The sequence below is a fragment of the Alligator mississippiensis genome, chromosome 14, assembly GCF_030867095.1.
Source record: "Alligator mississippiensis isolate rAllMis1 chromosome 14, rAllMis1, whole genome shotgun sequence".
Classification (NCBI taxonomy): Eukaryota; Metazoa; Chordata; order Crocodylia; family Alligatoridae; genus Alligator; species Alligator mississippiensis.
Genome location: NC_081837.1, coordinates 20,573,117 through 20,586,636, shown reverse-complemented (window position 1 = coordinate 20,586,636; position 13,520 = coordinate 20,573,117). Strand labels below are relative to the sequence as shown.

Here is a 13,520-nt window from a genome sequence, read left to right as displayed (position 1 = left end):
ACGGCCAAAAGGGACTTGGGGGTCATGATTGACCACAAGATGAACATGAGCCACCAGTGATGTCACAGCTGGTAAAGCGAACAAAACTCTGGCTTGCATCCATAGATGCTTCTCAAGTAAATCTCAGGATGTCATCCTCCCACTGTACTTGGCCTTGGTGAGGCCGCAGCTGGAGTACTACATCCAATTTTGGGATCCACAGTTCAAGATGGATGTGAAGAAGCTTGAAAGAATCCAGAGGAGAGCCACGCACATGATCAGAAGGCAAGAGAACAGGCCTTATGAAGAGAGGCTGAGAGCCATGGGACTCTTCAGCCTGAAAAAACGCAGGTTCCAGGGTGACCTGGTGGCAGCCTATAAGTACATCAGGGGTGTGCATCAGGATCTGGGGCAATGCCTGTTCACCAGAGCACTCCAACTAAGACAAGGTCCAAAAGTCACAAACTCCTCCAAGATCATTTTAGGCTGAACATAAGGAAAAACTTCTTTACTGTCTGAGCCCCCAAGGCCTGGAATAGAGTCCCCCCAGAGGTGGTGCAAGCACCAACTCTGGACACTTTCAAGAAACGTTTGGACGCTTATCTTGCTGGGACCCTTTGACTCTAGGTGACTTCTGCCCCTAGGGCAGGGAGCTGGACTCTTTCTTTCGAGGTCCCTCCCATCCCTAATGTCTATGAAATCTATGAAACTGGAGGTGAGGGATGTAGAGCAGCACCTGATGGTTTGCAAGCACATGTACATGTACCCCAGAGGGCAGGAACATGTGACCCCAGCCTTTTCTGCCCCTCCCACGCCACTCCTACCCACTCACAGCCAAATAGGGAGTTTTGGTGAGTTGTTGGGGAGGAGGGAGGTAAGTGGCGGTGCTGACTTGGCCCACAACAGCTGATCAAGACTCCCTATGTGGCCCTCAGGTCAAATAATAGCCCACCTCTGGGCTAAGGTGTGAAAACCCCCATATAAAATGTCTATAGAAATGAGTAAGCCTTAGGAAACGTTGCTGTTCCCTCTTGTGCGGTGACTCACTCGATGACTGCAATTATCATGTGTGGGTCCATGGTCAGACCCTTGGGAGAAATGATATATCCCAGAAATTCAGTTGAGGTTTTATCAAATTCACATTTCTTGAGCTTGGCATATAAATGGTTTTCCTGGGGCCTCTGTAAAACCTGTCTACGTGATGGGTTGGGTCATCAGAAACAAAATTAAATGTTGTCTAGGTAGATTATGACAAACTGATCCAGCATGCCCCAAAAATTGCCATTAGCAAAATGCTGGAATACAGCAGAGATATTACAAAGCCAAAAAAGGCATGACCATATATTCAAAATGCCCATAACAGGTCAAAAAAATGGTTTTCCATTTGTCTCTCTCTTGTATTCAGACTAAATTGTGGGCCTGTAACAGGGGGTCTTCTGGGGGGTCGATCTACTAATGCCCCGCCCACCTGTTCTGGGCCAACCGCCTGCTTTCTCGCCCATCACACCTTGATGACATTTAAGTACGTTGTTAATTAAGTGGGAGGGTGCCCATTTCTTGCCCTGATGCCAGGGGGCGCTATCTACAGCTCTCTTCCTCCCCTACACCACAGCCCATGCCTTGCCAATGGCATCCGCTGATGTTAATCTCACCAGCCCCACACTGGGCCCCAGAATCCTCCAATCAGGACCCCTCTAAGATCCCTCCATTCCGGCGGCCTACCCCGCCTTCATTCAAGCTACCTAGCTCCCTGAAGCTATTTCCCCTCTCGGGCATGGTCCCCACAGGACCTTTGGCCACACAGGCCCTAGCCTCACCTCCAAGGCCATTCAGGACCCCAGCCCCTCAGCTCTGGGCATGCCCCGTGGTGGGCCCTGGCCCTTCGACCCTTCTGGTCCAGGCCCCATCATTGACCAGTCAAGGGAGTCCAAATCAGGCTTATGAGTCTATAGCCCTCTCTCTCAGGTTCACCTTCCTGACCCTTTTATGGGGTAACCCACCCAGTTGTGGGAGCTAGGGTTATTAAGGTACCCCAACCCACCTTTCACCGGGGTGGTAATTGGCCTGGCATTTTCTGGGGGCTCCCTTGCCACTGAAAGCCCCACCAGGCCACACACTCCCGGCAGGGTGCAGTTTTAGGTCATGCCCAGGACCAGGAGCCTCCTAGCCATCCCCTACAGCTCCTCCCTTACCTCCAAGGTGATACTAGCAGCCAGGCAATGTTGCTGCCTGCCTGCCAGCAGCCAACTATTCTATTTACATAGGCAGCCAGGGATCTAAAAATTGGCTGCCACAATCAAGCACCTGCTGGCTGTTTTGCTCTGATCTTAGCAGGCACCAACAGTGCCCTGCAACAGGGACCCTTGTAAATCTAACTTAGAAAATATTGTGGCCAGTCTGAGCTGCTTAAAAAGTTCATTCATAAGGAACAGTGGATAACAATTGTGGCTAGTTGCGCTGTTAAAAGCTCTATAATGCACACAGAGGTGGAGGGATCCCTCCTCTTAGGAACAAAGAAGATTAGAGCCCCAGCTGGAGACCTGGATGGGTGGGTGGATAAATCCTTTGTCTAGATTTTCCTGGATATATTCCCCCAGTATGCTTATCTCCAGCTCAGAGTGCATAAATGGGCCCCAAAGGAACCTCAGCCACTGGTTCCAGGTTTGTGGGGCAGGAGAACATTTTACTTTATATTCATCAAGAACGAAGTCCTGCTATTTTCATCAAGAACGAGGTACTGCTATTTTTAAAGCATCAAAAATGTAGCTGGACACTGTACTGGCTTCTCTGCGTGGGGTGGGGATTCCACTGGGGACTGAGGATATTCTTGTCAGTGCGGGAAAGCAAAGTTCCTGTGAGGACATGCAAGTCTGCCCACTGCAGAGGGAGTTAAGACAAATCTCTCTTGCCTGCCAGTGCACCACTGGTTCACGCACAGCGAGCAAGGAGGAATGACAGGGTAGGGAGTGAGCAGACTGGAGAGTCTGAACTGGAGCTTCTCCCTATGGCCCTGTCTGTTTGCTCCCAGAGGAGCTCTCGCACATGGAAGTGGTGCGGCTGATATGAGTGATCCATCAATTGATTCTACCAGGTTAGGTAGATTCTGGCATTACATTTGTTTTTGGTGAATTTGGGCAAAATTTATAACCACAAAATTTCCAGAGGCCTTTTCCTTTCAGTGTGAGGTGAGATAACTCTGACATGCTGTGTTCAAAGCTCTCAGGCTGCTTGTTGAATAAATTAAAACTAAGCCAAGCTTTGAGCCAGGGTGAGATTAAATAGAGAACCTTGGAGCTATAGTCCAGGGCAGGGGTAAGAAACTAGAGAGCCTCCCTTCTTGCCTCAGAACTGAGGACCTACCCGTAATTTCCCCCCCCGAGGTCCATCTCCACCTACCTATCGTCCATCTCTTTTAAGGGTAGCCATTATCAAAGGGGAAATCAAAAGATACGAGTATACAGGATTGCAAGGAAATGCACCAAAAAGACATGCTTGCCATGCAGGTTTCAGCTGAGGGACAGCGTACAAACACAGAGTGGCAGAATTGGTCTGAGTTGGCCTGGCAGCAGGACTGGGCTCAGCTGCATCTCTGCCAGGCTTCTCGTACCTTCTCAGGCAGAGGAAATCAGAAGAGTTATGTGGCACATGAGACTGAACAAGGCCTGTTTGCAGTGGGGTAGGGAAATAAGCAGGTTTAGAGAGCTGAACAGAGGGAGGACAGTTCTGGTAGGAAGGGACAGAAGATCCCTGCTCAGGGTGTCAGTATTTTATAGGGATGCCCTACATCTAGACACTTGGGAGAGATGAGGCCAGTCTAGTCAAGGTGTGATGCTGAGGGAATAAGTAAATTTTACAAAGCTAGGTCAGAATCAAAAAGCCTATTAAACATGTGGGTGGATATTCTGGTCTCGTGTCACCGTAGCTTAGTCCTCTTCTGGTGGTTCACGTGCCATAAGTGCCGTTATCAGAACACTTCCGATATTTACTGAATAAACCCATAACTTACATAACCTGCACCATTTCAGCAGAGACTGCCTCAGTACTACAGGTCACACAGATCGACAGCTTTCTCCAAGGGTTGGCCCCTAATTATTTTTAATTTATACAATAGGAACACCTAGGGTTTGTAATAATGAAGAATTGTGGAGGCATAATATAGACGAGTCACAGAGAGAATAGCCTGGCTTACAATGTAGGTGTCAGGCAGCAGAGTCAGGAGCATGGGCTGCACAAATGGGGTGTGGATGAGGTGGTAATAAAATAGAACGTAGCATAGAAGCAGCAGTCGCAGCCCATTGCTGCCCACCTTTCAGTGACTTCTCGGACAGACTCTGTTTTTTTCCACCTATCTGCTCTCCTACTTCCCTGCACACCAACTGTTCTTGCCTGAGAATTACTATAGCGCAGAAAGGAGACAGCTGGACCAGGATGTGTGAATTCTACTTGTCCCGCCTGGAAAGGATCACTGTGTTAGTATCAACCCAGTCCCTGCAGAGCAGGACGTTTCTCTTAACCTTCTATCATGCCTGGCACCCAGAGCCAAAAAGCAGCTTTATGTATTGTACGGAGGTACATAAGGTCTTTTCTATGAAGGAAAGATAGATTTATTTATTTTTTTCTACATCTATACCAAAAGTGTGTGGTCACATTGCTCCGTATGCACTAGCTGAATCCACTTCCCTTGTGAATCCTTGTCCCTGCAGGGCTTTTAGAAAATTTTCGCAATACTAGCTACCTACGGACAGACCTTCTATCATAGTCTCTAGTCGTGCATGATGTCTCTGCATGCGCAACTGTCTCTGCACATACTGAAGTGTTCTCCGAGATTTATCTAGATGTTAATCAGTGACTCATATTATTGGATGAATAATCAGAGGACAATACAGCACTGCCTATTTCTGAGGTGAAAAAGTGCAAGCTCTGTCTTCACTTCTTTTCCCCTCAGTAAATTCTGACTAACAAAGACTCATTAAATCAAAGGGAGACTGCGAGGAACCCACAGAGCAAAGATGCTGTTTATTATGAATCCACCCAGTGCTCTCGCATGCTAAATGCCTGCATTCCAATTCAAAAGAAGAAACAATCATTTTTAAATAACAAATCTGAACTAGTTTCTGAACATCTGATGTGAGGAAATAAAACCTTGTGCTTGTTCTTCCACTGCTAGGAATTGCTGAAATAAAGAATTTTCATTTGTGAAAACAGTCCACTCATTCTCTTTATCCTTTTTGAGACTTCCTGAAGCAGCAGCTTTTCAATGTGCTTCCCATATTGCTTCTTTCAGTGGAAATTTGCTGCATCCTGGCACTGAAGGTATTTGCAGTACCTAGATATCATTAAGTTTTACCTTCTTTCAGGACAAAACACACAAAGCCAGTGCTCAGTAAAGCCTTGGCCATGGGACTGAGTGTCCTTATGCAGATCTGGAAGACTTCCAGACCTCCTGGTGGCCTCCCTTTCCTTGCCGTTTCTCAATAGACAATGATGTCCTCATGCCCGTGACAGCGGTTTGATCAGCCTATAGTCCATGCACTTCACAAGGCACTCACGAGCTGCGTCAAGAGCATGCTGTATTTTGGGGTCATCTTTTTGTTTGCCAACGACTGTCAGGATCTCCAGGAGCTCACTCTCTACCAACTTTTTGGCGAGTTCTTTGTCAGCGCTGATTAGGTTGTAAGCAACAACCAGCCCACGGTGCTGAACATCCACACTGTCCTGCAAGCAGAGCCTCTGCAGGATTTCCAGCCACTGAATTGTCTGAACGGAAGGAAAAAAAAACTGTGAATGACCAACTGGAGATTTTTTATATTATGGGAAAATCTCAGTTAAGAGCACAAGGTTGGCCTGCCACTAGGTAAGGTCCTTTTCAGTGGGGAGAAAGTGGTCACTTAAGACAGGAACAATTGATGCTAGCCCGTGAAAATTTCTCTCTGTTCCCATGAAAGCTCATCCCCCATCAAGCTGTTATGCTAGATGGTGTCTTCTGACTGTAGAATAACAAATTCCTTTCCACAGTTTTGTTGGAAAAAACCTGGCACAGTTGTCACAAATGTGGGGCCTTTAACTGATTCTGGAGCTATGTGACCTGAGGGAGCAGGGTAGGGTTACCAGGCTGCTTAAACAGCTGGCATAACCAGACAGCAGGGAACTACATTTACATTTCAAAGCAGAACCTGTAAGGGGTGAGAGACTGGAATACATGAGAAGAGGCAGAGGCAGACAAGATTCTTTGGGTAAATGTGATATCTTTTATTAGGCCAACTAATAGTTGGAAAATTGTTCTTTGCAAGCTTTTATGTGCAAACACCCTTCTTCAGGCATAGGGAGAGAGCCTGAAGACGGGTGTTTGGGCCTAAAAGCTTGCAAAGAACAATTTTTTCCAACTATTTAGTTGGTCTAATAAAAGATATCACATTTACCCAAAGAACCTTGTCTGCCTATGTCCTTAGACCAACACGGCTACAACCAACACCCCTGAGAAGAGACAAAGACACTGAATGAATTAGTTGTGTGGGGTATGCAATACATGATGGACTGGACATGAGAAGCATGTTATGATCAAGGCACTCAAGGGGGAGCAGGTGGTGCAAATTCACCTCTAAAAACCCAGGCAAAGATGAAGCCTGTGGGATCTCCTCCTTATCCTCTAAGATGACCTGCAGATCCCGCGGAGACTTTGAGACATTCTGCCCTCAGGATTATGTAAGAGCTATGCAAGGCTTCCTGTTGACTCTCTTTGGCTTATTACATTTCGTTTTAAGTTAGGAGAAGTTGTGTGTGCTGTCACTGTGTCTTACTGGACTGTGTCTTAGCTTGGCAGAATGTTTCTGTTGTCTTTGTTACATACTTGAAATTCCAAATTGCTGTACTCAATTAAACGCTTTCTTCAGAAAACAGACTATTCTTGTTCAAGCATTTATGAATTCAGTGTCACTACCTAAAGTCTAATGTTAAAGTCTGGTAACAGTTTGCTTTTGAATCACTGATAGCTAAATTGAGAAATGGAGATATTAGGCCCATGGAAACAGAGGCTGAGCAAGCAGCCTTCATCAACCTGTCTTGCTTTAGTTCTCTGCCCAGGAAAGCACTTTGATAATGTCCTTTAATTCTTCCTGCTTTTCCAGCCAAGTACTTCTGTACTGTTCTGCCAGTCACCTGAATCCTGACTTTAGCTATCACCAGTGATTGAAAAGCAAACCTTTACCAAACTTAACATTAGGTAGTGGCACTGAATTCATGAATATTTGAACAAGAATAAATCCAGGTTGCTATGGAGTTGTGTGCTCACACCATTCAGTCTTTGGGAATCAGATTTCACTCCTTACCACTTGAGTCATTTTATAGCAGAGTTTCTTCTGTGCTGCTGTCAGCATGGCCAAAGCTCCCGCAGCTGCTTTCTGGACCGTCTCATCATCCTCACTACACAGTAATACAATCAGCTTGAGTCTGTCATTTCCATGAGCCACAAACCGCTCTTGAACCTGAACAAGAGGGAGTGAAAAGATGGGTAAGCTGAATGAATGGCAAAGCTGATGGGATTTATACTGAAATCATAGCTTCACAAGCCTTCAAATTAAGCAGTTGCACTAGAAATAGCATTCAGACAAGTTACAGGAATTGCCACACTAGATCAGACTTGTGAACCAGGTGATTTGGTATCTTGAATGAAACCGTGGTCAACACTAGAAGCTTCAAAGACAAGTAAAATAAAACCCAATAGGGAGAGGATGTGGATAAGCTACATCCAATCAGAGTCTCCCAATAGTTTCAGGTTGTTTTAAACCACAAAAGATAGCATTTATATTATTTCCAAAACATGCCACCTGAAGAAGAATGTCCTGCATTCGAAAGCTTATCTAACACTATCCCAACTATGCAATTGCTTCAATAAAAGATATCACCCTAAGGAATCCTTTCCTCAAAATATTTTAAGGCACTGAGTTGACTGGGTTAAACCTATTGCAACTCGGTTGCATGACTGCTGCCCTTCATTTAAGATCACTACAATACAGCATTCAAGGCCCTTATGCAATCAGACATTTGAAAACACAGATCTCCCCCCCCAAAAAAACCAAAACAAAACAAAAAACCCCAAAAAGGAACACGTGCGAGATGGTTTTGCTGGTCACTGGTTTCTGTATCAGAAGCAGCAGAAAAACCAGAGAAGCCCTAGTAGAGTTGAAGCTATCCTCAACATTCCCAAACCTATGACTAGAAAACAGATGAGGGGATTCTTAGGTGCAACGGGTTATTGTAGACAGTGGATCCTGGGTTATGCTGCTTTTGCAAAACCCTTGCAAGCATTTACTCATGATACCACCCCAGAACCCCTCCCTTGGACTCCTGAAGCCAAACAAGCGTTTGTGGCCCTTAAGCAAGCCCTTGCTGTTGCTCCCGCTCTTGGACTCCCTAATTATAAGAAACCCTTTACTTTGTTTTGTCATGAATAGGAAGAAATCGCTTTAGGAGTACTCACTCAGCTGCACGGTGAAAAGCATCGCCCAATTGCATAATACAGCTCTGCCCTTGATCCCGTGGCTGCGGGACTTCCTCCTTGCCTCCATTCACTTGCAGCTGCTGCCTTGTTGGTTGAAAAGGCAAATTCTCTAGTTTTGAGACACTCTTTAACCGTTGCAGTTCCACATGCTGTGATGGCCCTTCTGCTCAAGGGCAAAACTCAGCACATTTCCAATTCCCATCTTACTAAATAGAGGAAACTTCTACTGTCAGCTGCAAATGTAACCTTAAATTGCTGCTACCTAAGTGCTGTTCTTATGAGTACATTCTTGTTATTATTGATGTGTTCTCTGGATGGGAGGAAGCCTACCCATGCGTACATGCCAACAATCAAGCTGTCACACTAAGTACTCTGAAAACCCTTTCCATCTTCTTTGAATTGTAGGAAAATGTCTGGAGGGCTGCCTGGGAAGGTTGGGTATGCCTTTTGTTGTTGTTCCAAAATGGCAGGTAAAGCTTCCCAAAAATACTCTTTGTGTTTTCACTGGTCTTTTCATTTGGAAAGGATCATGTACAGAATGAGTAACATTCAAGTAGGGCAGTGATGGTGCAACTAAAAGGTGCATATCATAGTTCCCCGCATACAGCATGTACCAACGTATACTATACACCTTGTTTTTGAAAGTCAGAATGCAGAGAAAAAGATCTTGGCTTGTAGCACCTAACTGGGGAGGAGCAGCAAGAGTGTGAGCCTGCTCATTGCTCTGCATCCTCTAGATCGCATGAAGATTTGACTTTTTCTTTTTGCAGGAACTGTTCTCACCCTATGTCTTGCATGTAATGAACAGTGGGATTACCAGCAACGTTGTTTGGGGTTTTTTTTCCGAAGCAGGTAGGCTGTATTTTGAAAACTACAGTACTTTCTAGGCTGACATATTAACAAGCCCCGGATCTTGAAGAACAGAGTCTGCTGGAGAGAGGGAGTGTTGCCCAGTGTCTCAGCTCTTGCCTGGTATCCTGGAGAGCTTGAATGAGCACAGTGGGGCTAGGCTGATCCTCTGTCAGTTATGCTCTCTCCTAATACACACTTTGCTGCATCAGGAGTTTGAGAAAGTCCCAATCTTAGTGGGGCGCTGCTACTCAAGCCCCAAGGCTTTGGGTGGGGCAGTTAGCCCTGCTGCTGCCATTCCCTCCCTGAAGTCAGGCAGGTATTCATCCCTCAAATGGGCTGGGGAGGGATACTGGGACACAGTTTAAGCTGTAACCAAAGCTTACATTGGGAAGGCTGTGGCTGGAGTGGGAGAAGAGCTTGTGTTTTTCTCTTTTTCTCTTTTGCTGAGTATCCTGCTCCAGGTCTGGCCTCTCCTTCTGAAAGCCCCAACCCACAAGATCCTTTCCCAAAGCTTAGAGTGATGGGCAAAGTGTCTGTGTGCATGTAGTCTGCAGTACGCTGGCTACTAAGAATGGCTACGTGGAGAAAGCTGCACAGAACTAGCCCACCCAAGTGCCTTGCAGAAGGGTCTTCATTGCCCTGAACCGGAAATCACAAGGGATTTCACTCACACAGGCCTTTTGTTCTCTATTATTGTTTGCTCTCATAGGCAGAGGCCTGTCCTCCCAAGGCATCCTCACAAGGATCGCAACTGTGATGGGATGGAGAGAGGCTTGTCTGCTATTGTTGACATTGAGAGCGATGCTGTCTGTGGTTCTGTACTTCTGCTAGGATCACCTGTGTTGGCAAGGTGGAGAGCAGATACATGATTACCAGAAGCCCCTAGCCATGGACCTGCCCCTAGTCACAGACCTGCGTTTACAGAGACAATGACTGTGTGATGGTTATTTTGTACATGGACCTGGGGCAGGTGTGCGATTAGGCAGCTGCACTTATGACTGAGCAGCCCTATTTCACATGAACTCTGCTATCCTGTGTGTGGAGGGAGCTAGAGTCTAAAAAAAAACCTGCCTGTATTCAATTCACTACCAATTTTTGAGGAACTTGATGATTCCCATATGCCAAGACTTATGTCAAAGAAGGTGATTTGGAGTGTGGGAAAAGAACTGAATCATGAAAACTTTGATATCGAGGAAAATGGACCCAGCGATGCAAGACAACTGACCTCATTAATACATTTCTTATCATGAACCCCACATCTAAATCTCCTGGCTTTGCTTTACCAAGGCAGGGCTCGACTATGTTCAATAAGGTGGACAACTAGGTACTTTGCAAATGGAATTTTATTAAAGATGCCAAGTGTGAGTGTGCTGAGATTCAAACTGTAGCACGTATCACAGAGGAATGTCCTGTGGGAAATACATTTGGCTACAGGTAGCCAGGGGATTAAAAAATTGATATACTAGCTGTTCTTTGAAAATCTGAGTACTTAGAAATGTTTTTCTAGATTATCATCAACTGTGCCCTGAGAATGTATTATTAGTTAGGGAAGTTACCAGCCCTCTACCCACAAAAACAACACCAACAAACGACAACATGGTCTTTGTTTGAACTGATGAACAATTACTGAGGAAAGAGCATGAGGGAAAACAGTCTTAAAAGCTATTTTTCGTCCTTGTTGCACGTTGAGCTGTTTGTGTTTTGCTCAGTGCTAACTTGAGTTTGGATCAGTCACACCTTAAGGCTGAAAACCTGCCCTGACTGTCCCCCACCTGTAGCACTGCAGTCCTCCAGCATCCCAGGATGCAATCTTGGCAGCTCATCTGTCGGACTGGCTGCACAGAAATGGAAAAGGAGCTGGGATACACAGATTGGGGATAAATCTGCCCTGCAGAAGCATAGCTTTAAGCATCCTAAAATGTATTTACAACTAGTGTCAGGTGTTAATATACAGACAATCCAAGGGTTTAGGGCTCTAGGAGGTGCCTAAAATTCATGTATAATGAGGCCCTTATTTTACTCTGAAGCAAGAATGAAATGTGATGCTTGAGTTTAGAGCAAGTTCTTACTCTAGAGGATAAGTTTGGTTCTCCCTGAAGAGAAAAGCAATTTTCTACTGATATAATGGGAGCAGGAGCAGACTCCAGTGAACTCCAGCTACTATGAGTTTGCATCTAAACTCATAGTATATATGCATGAAAAATGATGTCAGCAAAGGAATCTACAGGGCCTGAGAAAAAAAGTCTTGCAACAAGGGTACCTGTGATCTCTTTGCATATTTTCTCTGTGCAGTCTTGAAGGAAGGAACACACACTTATCAGCAAAAAGAAAAAGTGTCACAACACCAAATCTAATCAATTCCACTTACAAGTCCCAGGGTAAGATTAGCCCATTTTGGAATTCTTACAGGGCATAACCACATTTTGATTTTGTTTTTAACTCTGCATGGTAAAAACAGTATCCCCAGTACTCTTGATCTAAATGGGTTGCATGCGACATAGACACACACATTCATATATACATACACATGCACATATATATTCAATATTTGTGGGTGGGGAGCCAGGTCTTTCACGAGAAAATCTGAATATTCCAATGAAAACAGATTCTTCTACTGAATATTAAAATAGTTCAGTAAATCCTTTTTACCAGGTACGCATTTTAATGTAAAAGGTGATTTTTAAAAAATAAAGTAGTAGTGAGGGATCATGCTACAGCTCATTCCTACTTCTCTGCAGATGTTCTGGACTTTCTTTACATAACATTGCTGTTTCCACCCAATATTGCCAGAGTCTCACCTTGGGATCCATGTCAGTTTGTTATTTAGTAGGATCACAGCATAAAGAGGACCTTGGTCAGGCCCTTGGACTACTCAAATTCATGCTGCACAGAGAACCTCATTTATTTCTACTTCACTAATACGCAACAAATCAATGGAAATGAGGACTTCTCATATTGTAGCAAGCATGGAAGGTGCTAGCATACTAATGAAAGCAAACATGGCTCCACTTTGTTTCTTGTTTTTGTTTGGCTGTGTAACGCGAGAGAGTCTGGCTTATGTCCACCTGAAAGTCCCTTCCACTTCCCGGAGTAGCCTCCTGCACAGATTTGCCAGCATACCTATCTTGACAAAGATTATGAGTAATTGTCACACCTGGCAAAGAAAAAAAAAAAATAATCAACATAGCTGTGCTGGTAACATTCCTGATGTAAATGCAAATGGAAAAGGCAAAAGAGAGCTTGTCTCCAGCAGGTTGTGATTAAGAGGTGTGCTTAAAGTTAAGTTAATTGACCAAGGAGCATTTGCCAGTGAAAGCTGCATCTCTGCTAGGGACTTTGAGCCAGAAAAGCCATACTGACAGTCACCTGATTGTAGACTAGAGGGATGGGGTCCAGGTTTACTCGCACTGAAATCAAGACTAGCTCTTTCCCTGACACCATGGAGCAGGACTAGGCTCTTTCTTGCCACAGCTCATGCTGCTGTTGAAACGTGCGTGGAAAAAGAGGCTTTTGTAGGAATGTTATTGTGCATGAGGTAGAGACTAGGGGTGTGCAAAGCGGGCCCTATTCGATTTGGATTCGGCCCAAATCAGGAACGGTGATTTGATTCGTTGATTCAGATCACTGTCCCTGATTCAATTCAACCAAATCTGAATCCGAAGGTTTGATGTTGATTCAGAGAATCAGCAATTCGGACAGACACAGCTTTAACTGTTTTTTCTACATACCTTGAGGTACCAGACGCAGCTTGTAATTACTACGATGCTGGGACATACGGAGCGTCCCACAGGAGTGCGGGGGGCCCTCCACGTGCTCGATGGTGAATCCAGAAGTGGATCGGAAGTGCTTCTGATCCACTTTCGGGTCTGCTGCCAAGCGCGTTGGGGAGCCCGCCGTGCTTCTGTGGGACACTCCATGTGCCTCAGCATTGCAGCATTCATGACCCGCCTGCTACCTAGAGCTATGCAGAAAAAACATTCAAAGCTGTGTCTATGTCCAAATCTCCCCGAATTGATTTGTAGGGCTTCAATTTGATTCAGAGAGGTTCAAGGGTCCGCTGATTCAATTCGGATTCAGAGATTCAGCCACCGAATTGGGCCGAATCTCTACTGAATCAAATCAGGGACCAAAAGCTTCGCGCAGCCCTAGTACAGACACACGAAGAACTTGTATTACTGCAGGGCTCCCAGAC

At 45.3% G+C, this 13,520-nt stretch overlaps 1 long non-coding RNA gene across 1 annotated transcript; it reads right to left on the bottom strand.

Moving 5' to 3' along the window:
- Positions 1-4,976: 4,976 nt before the first annotated feature.
- LOC132244748 (uncharacterized) lies at positions 4,977-13,218 on the bottom strand. Its single transcript, XR_009456495.1, has 2 exons — positions 7,305-13,218; positions 4,977-5,736 (listed from the first exon to the last, which is right to left on the bottom strand). It is a non-coding gene; the product is annotated as an uncharacterized LOC132244748 (long non-coding RNA).
- Positions 13,219-13,520: the final 302 nt, after the last annotated feature.